General features: G+C 37.1%; 1 protein-coding gene across 1 annotated transcript in view; it reads right to left on the reverse strand.

Annotated features, from left to right (window-relative positions):
* Window positions 1–7,253, reverse strand: part of sif (still life) — a 468,396-nt gene extending 461,143 nt beyond the window's left edge. The window contains exon 1 of the mRNA XM_072303597.1: window positions 7,103–7,253. The gene's annotated coding sequence lies outside the window, so the exon portion shown is untranslated. The remainder of the gene's footprint in view (window positions 1–7,102) is intronic.
* Between the last annotated feature and the right edge of the window lie 392 nt (window positions 7,254–7,645).

The raw sequence follows: 7,645 nt of genomic DNA on the forward strand, positions 1-7,645 counted from the left end.
AAGGAACCACTATTTCTGGCCCATTTTAGAAACGACATACATGCCATTGGTTTCCCTATGCATATATGTGTTTTTATTGGAGAGCCAAAGATAGTGGTTCCTTATTGCAAAATGTAATATAAGTGATAAGAGAGAGATGGGACACAATATCCCGAATGCAGACAACAATAAAAACACTTTAAAATACAAAGACAAATGGGTATACAAGGCTAAGGAGAAACAAAACAAACCAGGATGTTTCGGGCCAGTTACATGCCCATTCTCAACTTGAAAAAAATCAAAAAATTTAAAAATTAAAACAAGAAAAAGAGCATAATTTCCTACTCCATGGTGGGTTTAGAGGGTGGCCTATTATCAAGGAGGTGATAGTACCCCTCTGTCCATCTTTGCTCTGTTTTTCAGTTTGCACCGATTCCTACCTAGGTCAGTTGCATGCTCATTTTCTCGTTTTAATTTTTACATTTTTAGCCTTTTTTCCAGTTGAGAATGGGCATGTAACTGGCCCGAAACGTCCTGGTTTGTTTTATTTCTCCTCAGCCTTGTATACCCATTTGTCTTTGTATCTTAGTGTGTTTTCATTGGAGTTATAAGCTTTCAAAATTTCGTCCGACCTCTCCCATTGACTGGGTCCACTGTGTGTCGTGAAATCCCGACCATGGAGAAATCAAAGGTCTCTCATCTTTTGGCAACGTAGGGCGAGGAATCAACTGCCACTCTATCGCAGGATCGTCAGAATGACAGGAAAAAGTACATTTTTCGGGCGCTTGATTCGAGATTTTCCGAAAAAAGGCAACGCTGATAATGTGATTGGAGCTCCGAAGCGCGGACCAAAAAGCAAACAAAGTTTGAGCCCAAGCTCCATTATGTATGCTTGCCGACACTTTTTCCGATGTAAAGTGGCGGGTTTAACCAGTGAAATCCTCGCGGATTCTTTTATACGAGCAATCATTGGTTTCTCAACATTCCGATCCGATTTTAGCGAAGTAAACCTCACCCACTTATCGAGAATGGCAGTGCCCTCGTCATTTTCGATTGATGTAGGTCAGTGGGATAATTGTTGAAATTGATAGACAAAGCGATAAAGAAAGAAAACATAGGGAGTATGGAGTGATCCTATTGGTTGAAAAGGGAGGTTCTTATAGACTAAGGGGGTAAATGATGGACTAACTGAAGGGTTTCTCGTTGGTTACAAACCTCTTCCTTATCCTACCTACCTCCTTTTGTAAGTTGCAACCACCCGCTCTCATCAGTTGAATCCCTCCATATTCCTTTTGTCCTGTTTGTCTATAGCTTTGTATATCAATTTCAACAATCAGCGGGCCGATTATTGAATTTGATAATAGACAAAGCTCTAGATAAAGAACACTTAGGGAATGAGGAGCTATCCTATTGGTTGTAATGGGTGGTTCCGATAGGCTGAGGGAGAAACTAACTAATGGATTAACTATCGGATCTCTCGTGGGGTGCCGTCAGTTAGTTAGCAGCCTGCCTGTTTAGTTAGAAAACAATTCATTTTTATTATTAACAATAATATACCTCTCTTTGGTCTTAACTAAATTTGTACGAAGACACGAAGGTCTTAATTAATAAGCCGAAATTAATTGTAATTTTTTTACTTCAAGATCTTCACTTACCTCCTTTGTCCATTGCAACCACCCGCTTCCACCAATAAGATCTCTCTATGTCTCGTTTGTCTTTTTCGTCTATAGCTTTGTCTATCAATTTCAATAATCGGCCTGCAGCTCTCAGATGCTTATGTCACAGAATGGTATTTAATGGCTTCAATTAAAAATCGTTTGTTATCATTTCAATATTCCGAAATTCCTGGTTAAGTCTTAATTTTCAAGAGGAGACTAACCCATAAATATTAGGATGGTTCTTATTTTTCGAATTTTCGAAAATCAAATGTCCGACCCCCCTAAAAGTTGTCATTTGGTGTAAAAAGAACCTTCAAAAAATTTCAGCCCGATCGATCACTAAGTGGTGCCGCCGGGGTCTACAAGTCTCCAAGCGGGAACTTCAAATTCCGGACAATTCCGTTTTTTCGTCATTTTGCGAATTTTTTTCTCCCCTTTAACATGTAGCTATGGCTTTGAAACTTTTAGAGGTAACACACTTTTTAAGGTACTTTATGAGAAAAATAACACAATTTACCTCACCACTTTAAAAATGCCCCCCTCTTCCCCTCAAAGTGGCCACATCGTGCGATTTCGCCGATTTTTCCTAAGAAATATATCTCCTTGAAGTTTTCTGGGTACCTAAGCCCACGTGAGACTACCTCATTCACTTTCAAACTGCTCAAGCAAGTTGCAAAGCGCTTGTTTGGCCGCAGACACCTTGACAAAAGGTTCTAAAATGTTGCGTCCTGTCCACACGAACACTCCAGCCCTTGCGATGGTGGCGCGACAAGAGCTACAGCAATGTCAGATGAGGTTCGGTTTGAGGAGGCTGGGGGCTGGGGTGTACATTCGCTTAATTGAACGCTTGATTACATTTAATTAATCAATGTGTTGCGCGCCCGGTAATCGGAGGCATTGATGCTTTTCGCGGAATGAGTCATGCTCGTGATTTTCATTACATCGCTGCATAATGTATGATTTGATTAACTGTCGATGGATTCTGTCAGAAGGGAAGAGTTATAGTGGACCTGCATCGGATTCATGCGAAGAAATGAGTTCCAGAAATTATATTCAGTAAGTTGGAATGGTGATGTTACATGTGTGAGGAATTTGTGATTTGACTGTTGATTATTATGTAAAAGTTCGCGAGAAACACGATGGTGCCACTGGTTTTCTCTGAAATTAACTCCAAAGCTCAAAAAAAGCTCTCAAGTTGAGGCCAAAATGGAGGGGATATCCCACCCTACCCTGAGAGTCCACCTCTACATCAAAACAAACTCTCCATGCAAATATAGGGAGCAAATACATTGACAGGGCTGCCACTTTCTTTGGGGGCTCTAAAACTGAAATCACGGCAACCCTGTCAATGTATTTGCTCCCTATCTTTGCATGGAGAGTTTGTCGTGATGTAGAGGTGGACTCTCAGGATAGCGTGGGATATCCCCTCCATTTTGGCCTCAACTTGAGAGCTTCTTTTGAGCTTGGGGGAGTTGATTTCATCAGAAAAAAACAGTGGCACCATCGTGTTTCTCGCGAACTTTTACGCAAGAATCAACAGTCAAATCGCAAATTCCTCACACATGCAACATCTCCATTTTTTAGCCAACGTGCGTTAAAAATCAGCATAAAGCTGAAAATCTCAGCTTGGTAGCAGGAAATTCAGGAGGCTGCGCTGCACTGAGGATTGGCCCAACAAGGCCGAAATGCCTCTGAAGTTGCCTCCCTGAATGGTCGTAATTAATGTTGCACCAACCCTAGTAGCAGAGTTATATAAAAAATTTGTTTTTAAAAGTATAAACCGTAAATAACCACAAGCTAAAGAATATTCATAGTTTATGTAATGGATGTAAAGTTTTTTAGTTAAAAGTTTACTAAAAAACTTATTTTATTATGTAACCCTTAGTATAAAAGTTATATAACCAAATTCAAAGAGTGTATAAAATGAATTTTCATTATTCTTCCTGGCTGGTAGCGCACTCTAGTTATGAAGTGTGCAAGTTTTCATATGCGTTACTACCAGGTGGTGGATCATCGTAGAGTTGTAACTTACCTTAAATCCGCGCCGTCCTAGTCGGGATTAGAACCCACGCTTCGGGATGGAGTTGCAATCCGAAGTCAAGTACTTTACCACCAGACCAGCCAGGCTTGATATGAATGGGCCCCGAAATTCAATCTCTTAACTATCGCAGGCCTCTGAGTCCGTAATATGTTTGTTTATTGACGGATTCTTATGATATTTTACCAGACTTTATTATTTATTATTTATTTATTTATTGTTTTTTATTTCATGATGTAATTTTTTCATTTTCATTTTTTTTAACTCTCTCTCATTTTTTTAGCTCTCTCTTTTTTTTAACCATCATGATTTTTAACTATCATTTTTTCTAACTCTCTCTATTTTTTTTAACTCTCATTTTTTTAACTCTCTCTCTCTCTCTATTTTTTAACTTTATAATTGCGTCTTTTTCCAGTTTTAATTATTTGGGCCTTTTTCTAGTTTGAATTTATGTCGATGTATTTATGTTATTTATTTATTATTATTATCATTTCCTTTTTTCTTTTAAATTTTTATAATATTAATTTAAACATTTTAAAAAAAATCAAAATTTTTAAAATAATATTTAATAATATTTTTAAAATATTAACAAAAATAATTATGATATACTTAAAAATATTATAAAATATTATTTTAAAAATTTTAATTTTTTATATTTTTAATATATTTTTAAAATGTTTTAAAAATATTCATTGATTGTATTTCAAAAGTACTTTTGAAAATATTTTAAAAATACATGAAAAACATTTTAAAAATATATTAAATTTCAATATTTTTAAAATATTGCTGTCTAACTGGGCAGGGTTATGAGCCAGACACGCTACCAACTGAGGTAACAGGGCTCCTCGGATTGTGTGCCGAGATATCCCCTTTTAACTCGTCTCGGAGCCATTAGTACCTCTAATAATACCTATCCCACGCAGTCTGAGAGTCGAGGGTGTTCATTGAAATGAGATCATCATCATCATTCATGAAAATGAGATAGGTTTACGTTAAAGTCATTCAGGTCATTTATATAACAGTTATAATAAGCAAATTAAGCAAAAGGATACTATGCGTATAAAGAAAATTTATAAAAACCCTTCCTCAATTATATAAATTTTATATAAACGTTATCTTCTGAAAATATGAATATTTATCTTCATGGGCATTTTATATAAAACTTATATACACGATATATAAACTTTAGTTAAAATGGTGATTATATAACCGGTATTAATTCCTTATACGTTTGTTAGGAAGGGGAAAGTGAATCATGCTACTAGGGAAGCAGCGTATCTCTTTGAGGGTTTGTTCTCAAATGATTTTTTTCCCTCTATATGGAGATCTCCAGCTTTACGCTGATTTTTAACACACGTTGGCTAAAAAAATCCAACTTACTGTCTTACGACCCATGCATCTACCGCAATCAGTTCGTGTAAATTATATTCGTTTCTTGAAAGTTTATAAATGACATGTAGCCACTAGCGCAAGAAAATACTTCGACAGGACACCTCGATATTTTCAACGAGATGTACGTTATGTTTCTTTGTTGCTTACGTTTTTCATATTCCTTCATAATTTCTTAGTAAATTCGTTTGAATCTTCCTAACGATGACTTGAGAAGCAACATTTTGAGGGACTGTTGACGAAAGCCAGTGGCGGATCCAAAAAGAGTTGAAGGGGGGGGGGGGCTATTTGCTGATGTCAAGTGGGGGGGGGGGGTCTGGAGGGATACTACTCAGAGCAAGAGGGGGGGATTTTCAAAAAATAACCCCTCCCAGATTGAAATTTAAGCAGTTCTACCCTACAATTTGTGGATTATTTGGAAGTTGAAATTGACGAATAGTACCTCTTTTCGAGAATTTTTATTTTGGTATACAGCCTAAATTGCCTATTTATTTCTGCGATATTGAGTATAAGAACCTTTGGTTTAGTAAGTTGGTTATTGAGGAAATGTTTTCGGTAGTAATTGGCATCACAGAAAAAAGAAGTTAGGTCATATGAACCGAACGTTTGGTGTCCCATATCATCCCAATTATTTGGTTTGTCGAACTGAACTTTCGGTTCGCGTAACCGAACATTCGGTTCATACGATAGAACTTTGTTCATCAGATCACTTTAACGTAGAAGTTCGGTTACACGAACCGAAAGTTCGGTTTGACGAACTTGAAATTTGGTTCGACTAACCGAATTAGTTGGGATGATATGGAACACCGAACTTTGGTTCACTCGACAGAATTTTTTTTCAGTGATGGACATCCACAATGCTTTTGTGGCGATGCTTTTAAAGGAAAATTCGAACATCCTGACAACACTGGCGTGACACAATACAGCTCATAACAACTCCAAGGATCTCATGGTGAACAAGATTGTTAATATGTGACGTGGAAAACTCTTGAGACTTAACAACCGCAGCCATACGTTGTGCTTAAGAAAGCCAGAGCGCCTGCAATTTTATGTGTATGCAATGTGGCCATCCCGAGAACACGAATGTTGCATCCAGATCTAGCCATAGAAAAACCCGGCGCGTCCTCAATTTTTCCGCATGCGATAATAAACTGTGTCATTCGTTGCATTCATTTGTCGTCGTTGCACGAAGGTAGGGCGGTATGAGAATTTAACCAAATTGAAAAAAGAAGTAGGTACATTAATAATAAAACATCACCACTATAAACTCTCTGACCCCATAAATTTACATTTTTGGTAACAGTTCGCTCTACCGTTCTCCGGTGCACGGTAGATCGAGTCAAGCAGAGAGGTCGTACTTGAAATTTTTGACTGAAACTGGAAATTTTGATGTATATTTCGTCACATTTTAAATTTCAAGGGGTGATTGTGGAAGAAAATTCCACGAGGGAACCAATGAAACCACTTTTAGCACCTCTAAAGTTTTGTATAAAGGGAGTTACAAGCGTTTAAAGTTTCCAAATTTTGTCCGACCTTTCCCATTGACTCAATCCACCGTGCGGCGCCAATTTTCACTATTTTGTGGCTATCGACAGGTGTTAGTACTCAACTGAGCCCGCTTTATAAATATTATGGGAATATGACCCAGGAATTTGTATTTTGCGTGATAAATTTGTGAATTCTCCCATTTGGACCGAGTTCATCAGAAAGGAACCAACCCACATTTTCGAAAAAATTGAGTTAAGAATGTTTTTGAGTTCACTAGTCATATTTATTCCCCTGCCAAAAACTCAAAGTCGAGGAAAAAAAATTAGTCTGTGTTAAAAAAGGTTAAAATTATTTTCTACATTAAGCCTTACGGAGAAGTAAAACTTTAAACCTCTTTTTCTCGGTTTCAACTTTATGTAGTTTGGTTCCTTTCTGTCAAACTCGGTTGAATTAAAGAATGTAAATATTCATTTTTTGTCGCACAGTTCGTTCCAAAGATTAATGAACATGATTCAAGCGCTGCATTGCTCAAGTGAAATGACTGACTTACCTTCTTCAGAAAATGGAGGTCCGTAAGATGAAAACTCCCAATTCAGGGCGAAAAGTTTTTATTTTGAAGTTTTCCGCAAAACTTATCAACACAGTACCACTTAAGCGCTACTTCCGCGAATTTATCACTCAATTCTAGGCATAAGAGAAAACAAACTGTTGCATTAAATCCAAAAAGACGATTCATTTGGAGGCAATCACGGGACAAATAAAAGGATTAAAAAGAAAAGAGAGAAACAATTAGTCTATAAAGATTTTAGGGACAAAATAAGTGATAAATTAGTTAAAATATCAACATCTGGGCTGAAAAGATGAAGACCGAAATCAATGATAAGGAACCACAAGATAAACAAAACTGTTTGGGCTCATATGCGCAAAGGTACTTGTTTTAAAATCTGCGTTTTAAATCAAAATAATCGAACGATTAAGATATGTTTGATCGCCTCCAAATATGAGAATCGAACCGATTTGGAGAAAGAAAAAACCAATTACTCGCGAATGATGGTCACCAAAAACCGAGGAGTATCTGAGGTCAGACAGACGT

This window comes from Bemisia tabaci, chromosome 8, assembly GCF_918797505.1.
Source record: "Bemisia tabaci chromosome 8, PGI_BMITA_v3".
NCBI lineage: Eukaryota > Metazoa > Arthropoda > Insecta > Hemiptera > Aleyrodidae > Bemisia > Bemisia tabaci.